Raw genomic sequence first — 13913 nt, 5'->3', positions numbered from 1 at the left:
GTAAGGTGAAAGCTTCTCTCTAGAGAGAAGCAACATTTGAGTAAATGGTTGTACTGCAACTTATTACTTACAACTAATTTGCGTCCCTGTATTGACAACAAAATAAAGCCGGGGAGCACTAGCGTTGAAAGCGCGTGGTCGTAATAACCGGGATCGCAATCGCCCCGCCAGAAGGGGGGTGTACTCCCTGTTGTGGCCTATACGGGGAAGCTCCGCCCGAAGTGGCAGCTTTTTCAGGCTTCAGGTATATCAAAGGGTAGGGATTACATTAGTTAAAGTATATGAAAGGGTAGGGAAATCTGTCATTTCTGTCTTAAGAAGGCCTAAAAGGGCTGTGAAAATGTCGAGAAAACGTGCTGGTTTGGGGTTTATTCATGTTTTAAATACGGTGTCTTTACAGCAATGTAAAGGAATGCAGACTGTTTGTGAAAGGGATACGATTTGTCAATAGAAGGTATACGAAAAGGGTACCTTTTCTGACACTGAAAAATGGTATATAAGGGGTGGGGGCCCGGTACGGAGCCTCCCATTATAAAACTTTGTTGAGTAACCCCTCGGTAATCACCCGAGAGAGCTCTTTATTATAATAACTGTTTATCTAAAGATGGTTGGTCGCCTAAGACATGGTGGTCGCGTACTGGGAGGTCCGACTGGAGTCAAAATTTGAGGCAGAAACAAACAAAAAAGGTAATGAACGTACAACGTGCGAAAGAGCTCTGACTATCAACAAGTATACGGACACCTGTTACTCGTTCTCCATTGGGACACCTCACTGCTAAGGAAATGCAGTTCTTTAGGAGGCTATGTCCGCACTTCTCTAATGAACAGCAAAACAATAAAGGAAGTTTCTTTAATTTTCAAAGAATGGCAAAGAAAGAGAGATAGATTTCGCAGTGATTCTCTCTAGCACTGCTTCAATGAAAAAAAAAAGATTAAAATAAAATCAAGGAATTAAGGGGGCAACCGGATTTGAACCGGTGACCTCTCGATCTGCAGTCGAATGCTCTACCACTGAGCTATGCCCCCATCGATGTATACCTGTTGTAAAATTTGTCGGGCGATCCTTCTTTTCTATTACCGCTTAGGAATCTCTTTGTTTAGTATTTTATTTGAGCGGGGTGCCCAGATAGAGCAACTAAAGGCATTTCCACTAACAATCAGGGAAGGGAAGGGTGATCTATCGTTCCTTAGTTCATTGTTTATCTACTAACTTATGGTTCATCAGTAATAACTAGAATGCTCTGATACCAGTCAGATGCGGCCGAAATCGAGCCTAACCAGACGCCATTACACTTATGATAATCAAGAAGCACACTGAAAACACAGCAATAATATCCCTTAAATTAATGCCATTTAGTTCTAAAAAATTTAAGCAAGTCTGTTTAGTTAATAAATTATATTATTTCTTACTTCCACCTGACTCATTACACCGGAAGTCAATTCTGAAAACATAAATTATAGTTCTAACTATTAATTGTGAAGAAAAAAACGGCCAATTAGGTGACTATAAATGTTCATTCTTAATGCAGAAAGGAAAAACGCATATAAGGACTAGATTTATTCAAGTCATCCGCTTACAAGGTTTGTACATTTCGCGCACCTACTGAGAATATAGGCTTTAGGTTCTTCGCTAAAAAGGCCCCTGCCTGGCATAATTTGCTCAAAACTGTAAACTTAAAAAAATGTTTCTTTTTTTTCTTAATTAAAGAAAAAACAAAACAACAACAAAAAAAAACAATATAGGTCTGGTCCCTTCCTTAGGCAAGAAAACAATATCATATTTTATTTTGAGCAAAGTATGTTTTTTTTGCTCTTTATATTGGAGCGATAGAAAGAGAGAGATTAGAGATATTTCTTGTAAAAATAAGGATGTAGCTTTTAAGAAATTCTTTGCATTTTTTTGCTAAATAAGATCCAGTGCAAGATGTTAGGTCAAACAAGGTCTTATAAAATGGGGACGTAATTTTTGCCCAACCAGTTCTTAATCACAGAGGTTCCTGTATTCGCGTTGTTACCGTACGGCTGTTGCACGAGAAAAGCTCTCAGGACTTTTTGAAAACAAAACAAAACATTGTGGTTTTTCTTTGAAGTATTGTATGTTTTGAGAGAGAAAGGTTGGTATTTGTTTTGGTATTGCAGATGTTTCGTTCACCAAATGAAGTTTTACAAAAGACTGAAAGTCACTGACAATACCCAAGCAGCAACACGATATCCAGCCAATAATAGTTTCTGAGAAAACGTAGCTTTTTAAATTCTTTCTTGGCATTCTTCTTTCCTTTTTTCTTAACTTACTGGTTTTCAAAACCAGTTTAGTTTAATGTGGGATGCATATGCCCCGTTGAAACTGTACACTGGGGATTTCTGAGCCCACGGTTGTTAAGGTGCAAACTGGTACTAGAAGTTGTACCGCACGTGACTGAAACGTTATACTAGTTGTTAAGTAAACGCAAGCGTATGCGTGATGGGAAACGCATCGGGGCCGGCAGAGGTCGCTCTTTTTCCTATCAATTTTCACTTCACTGCTTAATTTGTCTTATGAGGACCTCAATGAGGAGAAAAGGCAGGTTGCTTCTTCTCTTTTTCTTAACATTTAAATTGAGGACCCACAGTTGAGGAAAGTTTAAAACAAAAACTTAGAGCTTATCTTTTAAAAAGAAAAAACAAAGAAAGAAAAGAAAAAAATTATCTATACCGCTGCTACAATGGAGACATTTAAAATAGAGGGGGCAACCGGGATCGAACCGGTGACCTCTCGATCTGCAGTCGAATGCTCTACCACTGAGCTATGCCCCCTTTCTTATACACCTGCGGTAAAATTGGTCGGGTGATCTGTCCTTTCCTTCGTTTCCTGTTAGCATCGCCATTTATATGTTGCCTATTTCGTAATAATATGAGGATCATGGTTTGAAACAGAAACCCTTAGGTTGTAGTTTTTATAATTGTTGCCATTCAGACGCATATACTATGACGCGTGTCTTGTGATCAGAAACTAAATAGATACAGGATCCATGTTGATTCAGACCATTATCCGTCCTAGCTAGGCTGTGCTATATTGCTGTGGAGGTTGCAGCTGGGTTATCAGTGGAAGAGAGTTATTGACGCTTCATTTCGAACATTTCATTACACCGAGACAACTTTGTGAAGGGATCAAAGGCGGGCAAGTTTAAAATCTAACAGTTTCTTTAGAAACTGCTTAGTTTCTAACGTTCGGTCGTTTGAGGAATTGATACAAAAAAAAAAAGGTTTATGAAGTTGGTACTTGCATGACAAGGTAAATTAGCCACCACGAAGGGATATCAAAGCTGACGCTTTGAACGCTTTTTTTCATCAGTGTGAATAAAAGGTTGTTTTGACGAAGAGCTATCCGGCTCGAAGGGCCAATTCATAATTCAAATTTCTTCAATAGAATTTTAAGTTGTTAGCCTGCGCGCAGACACTTTAACCTTGTTTTTGGACTATATCCACACTATATGCGATACGTGGGCCGGCTGCACCGCAGGCTATAAGTTGTCAACGTAATGAAAAAAATATCAAGTGAGACTCACTTTCGTCCCGGCGGCGGGTTGTTTTAAAAAGCGGATCAACGTAACGTTTACACAACCCTTTGAATGCTATGATAATCATTAGCAGCAAAAAGGGGGGCCTCGCTGGGGTTAAATTTAAACTATTGTCTGGAGGAATTCCGGCTAGTGTTCTGCCACCTAAAGCTTGCTTGTTTTTCCACAGAAGACTTAGTTTTTCAGTACACGAGGCGGGTGGCAATAAAAACAGAAAATAATCTGTCTTTAGTCTAACTATAGAATTTATTAGAAGTTTCAAAGGTCAGCCACCTGATCACGTACACTCACACAACTTCGTTTCTCAGGAGGATCGCACTACTAAAAATTATCTTCATTTAGATGAATCTGATTCGCTATAGTTCCCTTCGGAGTGTGGTGGACACACTTTCGCACCTGTATGACCGAAAGTACTAAAAATCGATTGAAGTGGTTGACTTATTTCGTTTCATCGCCGAAACACGAAACGGCCTCGTGTATAGTTAGCTAGCTGGTAAAAATATGTTATTTTCCATCTTTTAGCTAGGACATTGATAGATAACGGTAGTTTAATGGTTAAATCTAATGTGATAAGATAATCAAGTCCCATAGAGATATAAAAACTAGCGATTTGAACATAGTCAGCCAGCCTTCGCGGAGTTAAATCCCTCAAGCATTTATGAGGAGTTTTTTAAAGGGTCCATGCATGAGTGAAAAGGTATGACTTGAGGTCAGGTTTGTTGACGGATCAGTCTTTCCTCAGGACCTGCGGTTGAAAACTGCAAGAAATTTTGTTCCCGAAACACTTTTTCTTCAAATTTTAAAACAGGTTAAATTGCTAAACATTTATTACGGATCCAAAATTAGCTTTTGCAATGGCAGGGTCATTCCTCTGTTCCTGTGGCAAGGGAGCAGGGTTTACCTCTATACAACCGCGTTATACCTTACTCCGCTAAAACTGAACTAAAGGGAATATTCTCCCCCTTAATAATTCATTAAGCCTGTTACAACTAGTAAACTTGCATGGTGGTTTATTATCCTAATAAGCAAGTGCCCTGCAAAAAAGATCGAGAGGACGGAAAAGTCACTTAAGGGCGGCTAACAAGGCAGGCTTCTGGTGATTCACGCGAAGTCTGTGTTCGCCAAATCACATTGTCCCCCGTGTCGACCGCCCGTGTTATTGTGGAGAAACGCGCGGTTTTATTTTTGTTGCGTTTTCCTTGGGAAGTGAATAATCATATAGTAGGCAGAATTAGAAAAGGAAAATATTCAGTGAACTTCTTTCCGGCTCTATTAAAGATTGTTCAGTTTGGACGCCAGACAACACAGAACAACTTCAGCCGGGAAACAAACAACATATAGTAAATATGTTTGCAAAAAATACGTATTAAATTGCGACTACCACCGTATAGTGAAATAAGACGTTTGTATTTTTTTTTTTGGAAAAATTAGCAAAGGGGCCGTATTTGAAACCTGTCGAAGCCTGGTAGCCGCCTGTTTGGGACACATGTTTTGCCGGAAAGTTTTTCCCTCCAAACATTTTCGCAGTTAAAGTTTACGAACTAAAGATAGCAAAAATGAGCCTTTTTCATGGTTTAATGAAAAAGACTGAAAGTTGGCCACACAAATTCAAAAAAAAGAATGGCAAATACCTCATGACCGCGCAGGATTAGCTCAGTTGGTAGAGCCCTTGATTGCAGAGCGGGAGGTCGTGCGTTCGATTCCCGGGACCACATCAACACTTACGGTCTTAAAATAACTGAGAAATAAAGGTACTCCCTTTGCCTTGCAAATAGCTAGGTATTCGTGCGGCTCGGATGACCAGGTAAAATGGCGGTCCCGTCTCCACTAGGAGACGTAAAAATAGTGCTCCCAATTAGTACTTTCGTGCTAAATACATTGACACTCAAATAAAGCGCATTTTTCTTCATGCAGTAACATTGCCCTGTTTTTTGAGAAAACCACCAAGATATTGTTTACCAACCGACCAAATGTTTTCCTGACTGTCTGAAAAAATAATTGTCGCCGTCAATTGTCTCTAAAAAAGAAAACACAAGTGCCTTAAAAACTTTTTTTCTCCTTGGGTGATTCATACCTGATATCAAAACATTTTTTTAGCTTCTCTTCCCTGATATGTCAGCTTGGAGAGAGGTTAATTGTCTATCGTGATAATAGTATGGTTTGTTTGTGTTATATCGCATTCTTGTGTAATTACTAAAACAGCTGTTGGGACAGGTTTGCGAGAAACACAAGCGAAATTCAGGAGAAGAAGTGGGAACTTCTAAATAGAAGATAACTCTTCGAAATTTTCAGGTAAGGTCAGGCTTTAAGCATCTGATAACATGATGGAATTTTGTCAAGTAATTTGAAAATGAAGTGAAGCATATCTCATTTACTCACACTTTGTCGGTTTTAAATTTAGAACCCTCTGGCGAACTCTCGTAACAAAAAGATAGCATCTAACTTGAATTCCATTCATTTAGATTAAGCAAGATCGTGTATACATAGGACGCCTAAAGCGTTTCCCAACTGCACCTCGATGCTATGGAAATGGTGCTTACGAGCACGCTATTAGCGTTGCATTACAGCCTTCCATACGTTATTGGGTGGTATAAGGATGTACTGGAATGCGTTAATTTTTTTGAAAAGCGTCTAACATGAGCATAACTTGCTTATACAAACCGGTGAAATATTAGCCATGGCCATTGTTCATCCGCGATCAGAAAATTAACCACAAATCATTCCTCAAGTAGCTTTTCTCTGTCAACAGAAGTTATTGAGTCCCATTCCGTTCCGGCATTGTGGTCCATAATTCTTGCTGAAAAAGCATGTCGTTATCATGAAAAGTAATTTCTTTGCAGTTGTGCTTAAAGTGAAGATTTACGTTGAGGGCAAATGTTGTTGACCTCTTAAAGTGCACCGGTAAGCGATATAGAATTCGTCTATCAGTCTGAGAAAAAAGGCCTTTGAGAAATTTTTCGGCAAACTTCAAGGGTGAATTCCCGCAGTTGACAAAGAGTCTATTTCCGGTTAGCGTTGTGCGTACATCTTAAAAAGTTCATCACAGGTAACCCTAGCCTGAACTGAGTACTATTGTACAAAGGTGGTAAGTAAAGAGGGAAGGCTGAAAAGGCCGATCTTAGCTTAAAAGTGCGGCAAATGTACAGCTTAGGGAGAAACATTCCATGAGATGGATGTCACTATTTAACAGCGAGTTCCGTTTTCTCTTTGAGCTTTTTTCATCACCCGGTGCCGGCTCTTTTTATGTCCCTGTTTTTCACCCTGTCGGTCCGAAACTGTTTGTAAATATCACATTTATTGGCAATTACTATAGATAAGGCAAATTGTTAATTAAATTTGAAGTGTCTATTGACACATAGTACTGTGATCTCATTGGTAGAGGTTAGCAGTTGAGTGAACTCAATTAGACAAGTTGACGGATCTTGAGACGGTAACTCGATAGGCGTGTTTATGTCGACTCGCATAAAAAAGTGTCGCTAGATATCCGCGTTGCGTTAGTTTGTGACTAGCGGTGGGCTAAGTTCGGGTGAACTCTGGTCTACTGACTTGCGCTCCTCGTATAAAGTACAATTTATTGATCTACCTATTCCGGAAAGAAGGTAGCTCTTATTTTCTGTTGTGCTCAATCAAGATATGGGGTTACCACAGTATGAGAAGTCTCTTGATTTGAGTCAGTCCCGGAGAAAGTACAGACCTCCCGGCCCTTCAAAAAGCAGACGCAAAGAAGGCTCGCTATCACAAGGTAATGGCCACGCGGTTGTAAAAGGCGACCAAAGGACAGTGGCGAATGTCCGCGAGCGGCAAAGAACACAAGCATTGAACGAAGCGTTTAACAAGCTAAGAAAGATCATCCCTACTTTGCCGTCAGATAAGCTCTCTAAAATTCAAACTCTACGACTGGCGGCGCGCTACATCGACTTCTTGTGCCAGGTTCTGGGCAATAACGAGAAACATCCCAACTCTGCTGCCAGTAGCTGTTTTATTGCTCATGAACGGCTAAGCTATGCTTTCAGTGTGTGGAGAATGGAGGGCGCGTGGTTTCAGCAACAGTAACAGAATTGGCCATTTCTCTCGCCTTGCGTTGAAAGATTGAAGTGAGCTACATAGTCTTCACCGAACTGAACGCTTTAATTACTCTAAGCGAACATTCGAGGGCACAGATTCCGAAGCATGCTGGACAAGTCGATGCGTGTTACACGCCTCAATCTTGGACTGTTGTTAGCTTTCATGGATGGAAAACTTATCAAAAATTCCGTTTCTCAAAACAGACATTGTCATGAGGAAGTCCTTATCAAGAGAGTAGCTTGGATCGTTCGGCTCAAGTTCAGTTGTTGTCCGCACTGCATTAAAGACAGAAATTCTGAGATATTGTAGCTAAAAAGAGCAATGTTTTTTTTTATCTCATAAACGTATTAATATAAAGTCAATTTGCTCTTTAAGCGAGCTCAGTTTCAAAACGGTTATGTAGAAATTCATTGCCAGCCTCAGATAAATTATTGATATTGATCACGGCAATGCACTCTTTTAAGCTTATATCTATTATAAAAATAATGTTTTGAGTTACCTATTTAGAAGCATTTTTGTGGGTCTAAAATTAGTTGCTTCACCACGCTGCAATTAGCTTTCTAACTTCAATAGTTTTCTTGGATTCTTGAACAATATTGTAATTTGTTGTCAGTTATAATTAGCAGAATCCCAGAGAGTGGAATATTTGACGAATTTAGTCATCGGAAATCGGTGATAGAAATAAACGCGAATAGTTTTGGAACCTTACGTGAGTCTTTGTTTTGATTTTAAAGAATATTTTCACTTGAGCTTTCCAGGGATATAAGAGTTATATAAACAGAAATTTGCTTTGAATAAGATATCGAGAAGAGATGGAGGCCGTTTATCGCACGAACATCAAGGCGTGATCTGTGTGGTTGCTACTACACCCTACAAAAAGGGACAGCCTTTCCTGTTGGTTCGTTTGTTTTACAACACGGTCAAATTTTCGTTTTGTCCTTTTAAGATATCTTCTAGGACAGAACATTACTTAATAAGACAAATTCCGCTGAAATTTAATGAAAAGACCACAAATCATGCCCATCTTCGGCAGGTTAACTGGTACGAAACCGCAGATTGTTTCCTCTGTGTGGTGTTCCTTTCAAGGCAAAATGCCGGTTTCTTTAAGTTATCATCACGCTGGAATATGCAGTTTTCGTTTCCTGTTTTTCCTTTTTCTGTCTTTTGATGATAAACTTAAGGATTACTGAATATTGAACAAACTAGATATGTGACGGTCAGTGTTAGGTACGGTAAGTTACAGTAAAAAGCCTTTTTGGGATCCTCTTTCTTTTCGTGATTCACGCACGTAAAGTTGTGCTACCTTTTACGTTTCTACTGATGGGGTGATTAGATTGAAATTGAAATTCTTGTTTAAGAAACCTTTTCTCCTATCTCGCTTTCTCGACCTCTGTTAGGCCCGTTTTAATTCGGCTTACCAACAGAGGCATCTCTACGTATTGGCATGCACTGCAACGTCTTCTCTGTCTATAGCCACGAGGGTTTGACTCCCGGACAATAAAAACAAACTAAAAGATATAGGCGGTCCGTGAATCAGCGTGGATCGGTTATAAAGTCATCAAATCTAGGCCGTAGCACATGTTCGCTATATAGCGAAACAATAATGTTGTAATTATTTCCCAATCAGCCTGCAAAGAGTATTTCTATTTAATAGCCTGGTGCGCCTTGGTTAAAAAACATGGACATATGCGAGGCACAAGTGCTTTGTAATGGCTTGTACTTTAATGACCAAGGTCGTACCTATTTCGAAGGACGAGAGAAGTCCAGAAAATGACTGACCGAGTTAACAATCGTTTAGGCTGAGGGGAGTTTATTGCAACAATTCCTTCATGTCGCGTACATTCAAACTCTACTGAGGGTGAAAGCAATGAGGGTGAAGGAATATTTTTAGAAAATATCAGCACTTCCCTCTAATCCGGCATCGGTTAAAATCTTCCATGAGATGGTGTTTAAAAATGAATTAAAAGCGCAGTAATGATGTGTTTCCGCCATGTTTTGTCAGTCGGTTAGTAGTCAAGTGCGCGTAGCAAACACGTTATGATCTCCGCAGCCTGGCGAGGATTGTGCAGATGATTTCTCCATTGGAAAGTCGTGCAATTCTCGTTACTGTAAGGTCGCAATTAGCACCACCACAAAAATACAAAGTCATATCTCAGTAACAAAAATATCTCTTGGTAGGATTCAAGGAGGAACTACGAAAAAAACCCACATGTTTCCACAACTGTGGTCGAACAGCTTCGTTTGCGAGGGCTGTCCAGCCAAGAAAACGTGGGCTTGAGAGAAATTTTCCGGGTCTTACGCGATGAGAAAATGAGGGAAAACAGTGGAATACTGCCAAAAGTAGGGTTTTTTCTTTTCTTTTATCTTGATATCTGCGATAAGACTCTTCAGTTTTGCTTGGATAAATTAAAAGTAACTTACTTTGAAAATTGATTGTATCAGACATGTTTGGTAGCCAAGATCGATAACTGAGTCAGAGCTGTGACTATTTTCATATATATTAACCTGGAAAACAAGATATTTATCTCTTGGTTTGTCAAACTTGCTTAGTTGATTTTCCAACTGAGAAAAATTTGCTTCTCAAACGTCGAATTTTTTCCTGAAGTAAGAAGAATGTGACAATGTACTTTCAAGTATTGCCTGTTGGCGTTATCGCTTCATGTACAGTTTTTTCCTCATGAGTACAAAACTTTGTTCTTTTTGTTATTATTGAACTCATAATCAAGGTATTGCCATTTCGGACATTTCGTTAAATAATTTCAAAAAGACGGCGTTAAATCGTAAGTTAATCAGGTACCGATTTCTTTAAGAATCAAAAAATGTATTTATTTCACAAAAATTTCATTAAAGGTCGAGAATGATATTCAAAGAAATATTTAGAAAAGACATTTAATATCCTTGTAGACTTGGAAGTTACCGCGAAGGTATACCTCACCTTTTAATATTTTTAGCGAATGTCGGTTAAAACCAACCGTCGCGCAAGAGTACAATTCCATCACTTTTTAGTTTCTTCAGAGAAGGGAAAAACCTTGATTCTCTGCTATTTTAAGTGTTTTTAGGGCTGTTTCAAGGCGATATGAGCGGCACATCTGTAAAATTAATACTCTTGAATTCGTGAGCGCCGAATGGTATGCCTCACGGCATGCCGTTTTTTTAATGACAAAATAATTTGTGGAACTGTTTTTTTGAGACGGTGGAATCTGTGTGAGAGATTTTCGTCCACGCTTTGACGAAACCACGAACATTTTAATCTCCCTTTTCAAATTCCAGTTTCATAGGAATTCATTTACAGGCCTCGTTGCAACCTTTTCCTCATCTCACGTGGGAAACACTACCTTCTCCAATGCGTTTAATTCGTTGCCGGCAGAAAAAAAGTCCGATATCACGGTGTATTGAATTCCCGGAAACTGGCTTGCTCATGAACCACACCATTAATGTTGTTTTCTTTTTCACTTTTGGAGGACGTTGTTTTAGTTCACTTTCGAGAAGAAAAACATACTTCCCATCCGAAGTATTCAGTTAGAAACACTTAAGAAATTTATGAATTGAAATACGGTTACATTGCAAGGTTAAGGTTAACAAATGTATATTTTTATTAGACATTGCCTTTGGGCATGTTTTAAGAATGGTGTTCACTTGATCGGACCGGTATCTTAAGCTTGGGGTGGAAATTTTAACAACCACCGGACACTGCGAAATGGTTAATTTTCAAAGACAAAAAACTTTTATTAGCTCCCGCGTAATATGGAAACAAGAATGACGGATGTACTTGCCGCGAACACAGAGGAAACTATTTCGCCCACTAAAACACAGCGACACATGCTCTACACAGAAGGAAAAGGAAATCACGATACCATGATTCCAACTCTATTTCTTTCTTTCTTTTCATTCCAGTACCTTTCATGGTCAGTCAATAACGTCGATAAATGGCTCCTGAGACAATAGCTCCTAGACGCAGTGTTTTATCACATGTCAAACACCAAGAAGTGATAAAACGACTGCCGAGCGACTGAGAGTTAATTAAAAAAAAAGAAAACTGACAGGTAGCTGACTGCTATTGGTAAACTTCTCAAGTTTGGCTGATTTTGATGAAAAAAAAAAAAAACTTTTTCGCCCTGCGGGTTCTTAAACAAAATCACTTTTTTGAATGTAAGAGTCAAAAGAGGAGCTTTTCATAACACATCTGAACACTTGTAATATACGGCCCAGTATTTTATTTGTATTTCCTTTTTGAGCCGTCCAAGTACTGCATGAAATTTTAGCGCAAGTTGAGATCGATGGTGTGATCATTTACTAAAACTCCTTTGGCAGCATTGTAGTGTTACATGGGACAACACAGTTTGTTTTTCGTTAAAAAAGAAGCGCAAAGCCAAGTCCTTCTTTAGTTCATCACGGGCATTCTGGTTACCGCTTACACAGCAAGGGAGGGAAAGGAAAAACTGAAGTTCCGTTCGTGTAATTGGCGGCGAAGCTTGATGTTCTACGTCCTGTCTTGACTACTGCGCAAACTACCTCAGTAGCCGTCTCTTTTAAGCTAAACACTATGTTAGATATAAATATACGAACCGCTAGGTCTATTCAAATATATTCAGCTCTTAAGCATATTAACGGATACCAGTAAGATGGCGGACACCTCCCAAAAAATGGACACTGTAATTAGCTGATCCTAGCCATTTCTTAGTCGTTCAATTCGGAATCGTTGTAAAATATAGCGAGCGTTTAGCGGGCGCCCCCACTTTTTATCGGTTAACCGTTTAACTTTTAAGTCCCAAGGATGACTAATATCATTTTTCTTCTACCAATTAATAACAGAGGGAAAAAGAGAGAAAAAGTTTTGAGATTCAATTAAATGATTACCAGAGTGAAAATGCTTTGATCTTTTATCGAATTCTCAACTTATTCTCAAAGAAAATGTGCATATGGAGGTCAGTCTGGATAATTTGTATGTGGATACTGGGGCTTACTGAGGGTTAAATCGAGAGTTCACTACTCTGCCGAATTTTCTGCTTGTTTTAAAAGTCTTGCTGATATATTTTTTTCGGACTTTAACCCACGTAAACCTATATGTAGGACCACCTTTCTCTACAGACCTCATCCTTGCCAACAGTGAAAGTCTCTAAACGATGATCGGTTCTCTTACATTCCCGCGGAAACAATGGAAGAAATTTTCTAATGCGCAATCAAAAAACAAAATTAGTTGCGCAAAAGCTGAAGCATTTGATCTGAACAGCGTCCTTGTGTGTTCATCTCTGTTATTATTTTCATAGGAAATATATATTTTCTGAACGCATTTGATCATGACAAAATCATTATACGCTAAGGTATATATATATTTTTGTCCTTTTTATATCCTTCGGTTTTTATTGTGATGCAAACACTAACTTGCGGTTGAAATTCCGTGCAAAAATGAAAAGTCGATGTTGACAAAGCGATAAGGAGTCAGAAGTAATTTTTAAATACAAATTAGAAAATTATGCGACGGTTAAATAATAGTTACAATGTTTAAGAATCGCTGGCATTCCGTATGTTGGGAAACGTATGTTCACACACTGAATTAAGGTACGGGTGGTTGTGCACTCATGCTTTTCTGAGATGATGAATAAAAAAGACTCTTGATTAAAAAGATCCCCCCTTGACGATTCACTTTTTCTCGTATTCCGCAAAACTAGCGAACAAGGATTTAAATTCTGCATCCTCAAGCACATATGTTTAAGTGATTTCTTCATTTAGTAGCAGTTACGGTAATCTCCCAATACCAGGATCATACATAATTTCCGTCAAATTGACATCAAACGATTCTTCTGTCAATAACTCTTGTTTAGGAGATCTGGAACAAATTTTGTCTACTGCTGAATGTTACAAACATTGTAATAACTGATATCTTAAAAGGAGATCAATCTGTGATTGGATCACCAGGGACACACTCGTATCATTTACAGAGCCTGAGGCACTGTGTTGTTGAATTAAACTTTAACAAGGGCGGCTCTATTCAGGACTCATTACCAAATTTTCGACCACTATTACTCACTTTTCTAAGAATGGATTAAGAAAACGCGAGGACTAACGGCTGTATTCGCAGGCTAGATCGATGGTCCCCAACAGGATTTTGGGAATCCGGGATTTGACTTTTTTGAAGGCTGTGATTCGGGCTTAAAAGGCAAAATGAGGAAGAGATTCGGGACTTAAAGTGCGCACGGGATGAGGGATTTGGAATGTGGGATGTGGGATGCGGGATGCCGAATTAAATAGAGGATTGTGAGAAAAGTTGAGTCGGGATGACGGGAATGGAGA

At 39.1% G+C, this 13913-nt stretch overlaps 2 non-coding genes across 2 annotated transcripts; both read right to left on the bottom strand.

Moving 5' to 3' along the window:
• Positions 1-954: 954 nt before the first annotated feature.
• Positions 955-1026, bottom strand: Trnac-gca (transfer RNA cysteine (anticodon GCA)). The gene has a single exon. It is a non-coding gene; the product is annotated as a tRNA-Cys (tRNA).
• A 1695-nt stretch (positions 1027-2721) lies between these two features.
• Positions 2722-2793, bottom strand: Trnac-gca (transfer RNA cysteine (anticodon GCA)). Its single transcript has one exon. It is a non-coding gene; the product is annotated as a tRNA-Cys (tRNA).
• Positions 2794-13913: the final 11120 nt, after the last annotated feature.

The sequence above is a fragment of the Porites lutea genome, chromosome 3, assembly GCF_958299795.1.
Source record: "Porites lutea chromosome 3, jaPorLute2.1, whole genome shotgun sequence".
NCBI lineage: Eukaryota > Metazoa > Cnidaria > Anthozoa > Scleractinia > Poritidae > Porites > Porites lutea.
This window is presented reverse-complemented; position numbering and strand designations above follow the sequence as displayed.